The sequence below is a fragment of the Triticum dicoccoides genome, unplaced genomic scaffold, assembly GCF_002162155.2.
Source record: "Triticum dicoccoides isolate Atlit2015 ecotype Zavitan unplaced genomic scaffold, WEW_v2.0 scaffold93643, whole genome shotgun sequence".
Taxonomy (NCBI): Eukaryota; Viridiplantae; Streptophyta; class Magnoliopsida; order Poales; family Poaceae; genus Triticum; species Triticum dicoccoides.
The window spans coordinates 267-3,158 of NW_021311620.1; the positions used below are offsets into that span (position 1 = coordinate 267).

The 2,892-nt window shown below is 52.5% G+C and overlaps 1 pseudogene; it reads left to right on the forward strand.

Moving 5' to 3' along the window:
• Positions 1-1,053: 1,053 nt before the first annotated feature.
• On the forward strand, positions 1,054-2,884 carry LOC119348477 (annotated as a pseudogene).
• The last annotated feature ends 8 nt before the right edge of the window (positions 2,885-2,892 follow it).

Genomic DNA, 2,892 nt, shown 5'->3' on the forward strand with positions numbered 1-2,892 from the left:
AATTTGACCAACCTAATACAAGTCATATATTACAAAAAATATACCAACATAAACTACGGAGTTTCTATTTTCAAAAGGTATAATTTTTGTGTTATATAGTTTATTTTAGGGTGAGAAAATTGACAACCTAGGTATACGTGCAGGACTTGTAAAATTGACCGACGTAAAAAATTTCTATAAATACCAAAAACCCCGGAAAGAAACTTAGAATTTCCGCTCCGCCACAGCAAGTCTCTGTACTGAAGCGATATCAACTGGAGGCCTTCTCTGGCACCCTGCCGGAGGGAAAAATCATCACCGGAGGCCTTTTTTCTTGAAACAATATGAAAATAAAAATGAAAGCAAAAGGTAAAAAAAATATGAAAGAAAATGAATGCACATGATATGTTTTTTTAGAGAATGCACATGATATGTTGAACATTTACGGTGGTCACATTTTTTCGAGGGAGGCGTTGATGCTGCAATTCTACAGAAGGTCTCACATGGCAGAGGTCGCCAGACCAGCCGGCGCCATCAGTTGGAGGCCAGGCGACCGTACAACTCACAACAGGCGAGGTATAGACGCTGCTGACATTTGGTGGCACAGAGAGACACATGGGATCTCGCAGAACATTCAATGTTGGTGGACAGATTACAACCACATTTGGTATTGTAAATGTTGATCATTTTAAAATAAATTTCACCAAAATTTACAATATTTTGACTTGAGACAAATCTAATTCGCGAACTACAAATAAACAGAGCACCAACTGCTCTTGCCACATGCTTTGACTTTATCAAAATCTACAACCATTAACTGCTCTTGCCACATTCCATCGCAAAAAAGAAAACTGCTCTTGCCACATGTTTTTTTAGGAGGTCTTGCCACATGTTTTGCCAACAGTTTTTTTTTTGTTTGAGAAATTGTTTTGCCAACAGCTTGAGCCGGATGCTGCGGCTTCATGGGCCCGCGAGCAAATGTCCCGACAATTGTTCGGCCCACTCAATTGCCTACACCACCACGCAGCCCAGACCCACCACCGCACTCCCCACTCCTCCCATTCCTCCCCCAATTCCGGCGGAATCATCCAGCCACCGCCATGGCCGCCGGCGTCTGGAACGTCCTGGACTGGTTCCCCGGAGGCGAGGCCATCCTCAGGGCCGAGAGCGCCTTCCTCTCCGCCAGCACCGCCGCGGGCGCCGGCGAGGACCGCATCAGCGCCCTCCACGACCACCCCCTCAGGGACATCGTGTCCCGGCTCCCCGCCAGGGACGCCGCCCGCACCGCCGCGCTCGCCTCCCGCTGGCGCCACCTCTGGCGCTCCACGCCGCTCGTCTTCCACGACCCCCACCTCCTCCCGTCCCGACAGCCCGAGCTCGCCGCCGCCGTCGCCCGCGTCCTCGCCGCCCACCCGGGCCCCTTCGCCACCGTCAGCATCAGATGCTGCGACTTCCGGCGCCAAAGCCTCGAGCTCGCCGAGTGCCCGCGTCTCCTCGCCGCCAAGGCCGTCCGGGACCTCGTCCTGGTCAACAACATGGCCGCCGACCTCGACCACCTCCCCGACGCGCCCGCCGGGGTCCTCAGCTGCGCCTCGCTCCGCCGCCTCTTCCTGGGATACTTTCGGTTCCCTGACACCGGCGCCGGCAGAGAGGAGGGATTGTTCCCGCACCTCCGGGAGCTCAGCTTGCTCGGCGTCCACATGCCCGACTGCGACAACCTCGACCACCTGCTCGCCCGCAGCCCCGTTCTGGACACCCTCGTCCTCGTCCTCAGCCGTATCTTCCACCACATTCACCTCTGCAGCCAGAGCCTCAAATCAGCGCTCCTCTGGAGTTACTACGCGCAGGAGATCGCCGTCATGGACTGCCCGCTCCTGGTGCGATGTCTCATTCGGTGAAGGTGATTCGGTGGCTGTGAAGATTGCTGCTGCGCCCAAGCTGCGCGTGCTCGGCTACCTGGAGCCAAGAGTCCACCAGCTCAACATTGGCGGCAACCTCATCAAGGTACCGCCTTTCTACTGTGTACTGTCCATGCATCTCACTTCCACTAATTGATGCATGATCTTGTGTGTGAGCATTGAACTGTACCTAATCATACACAAATGTAGCACAGTATGAGTGTATGATATCTGTTTTATTTTGGTGGGTCGCGTTGCAAGCCTGACACGAAGCCGAGCCCGAGCACCGTGGTTCCGACCGTCAAGATACTGGCCTTGAAGGTGAACTTTGGTGTCCTCAAGGAGGTCAAGATGCTGGCCAGCTTACTCAGATGCTTCCCCAACATTGAAATGCTGCACATCGAGGTGACGGCACTCACATCCATTCAGCCAGTCGTTGTCGATTTGCCCTTCGTATCGTCGTTTATTTCTTAATTAGTTAGGTGAATGATTTGAACTAATGTCGACTACATAAGTTGATGTTTGCAGTCTCTCCTAGCCGATGAACGCACTAGAAAGCACAATGCCAAGTTCTTGGCGAGAGCTCTGTCCTATCGAATGTCTCAAGTCGCACGTCACCGAGATGATCTTCCATGAATTCCGGGGGGATCGAAGCGAGATGGAGTTCCTCAAGTTTCTCGACAGGAGCGCGAACGAGACGTGGTATTTGCTCGTCAGGACTACTGCAGAAATATTCGCTTCGCCGGATGAGATGGATGAGCTGATGACTAAAATGGAAGATTTTACGCACCGAGGTTGGGTCTGCGATCACTCCATAGTGGTGGTGGGGGAGCCTCTGGAGGAGAACCTCTGGAGTTTCAGCAAAGCGTCGGATCTCTCTGCTGACAACCCTTTCCAGTGTTCGTCCTAGTGTTCTGAGGTAACATGTACTTCTTGATCCCAGTGTTCTGAGGTAACATGTACAAGCTGGAGTAAGCTCCAAAGTACTGGATGGTGAAGATGATGAAGAGAATGG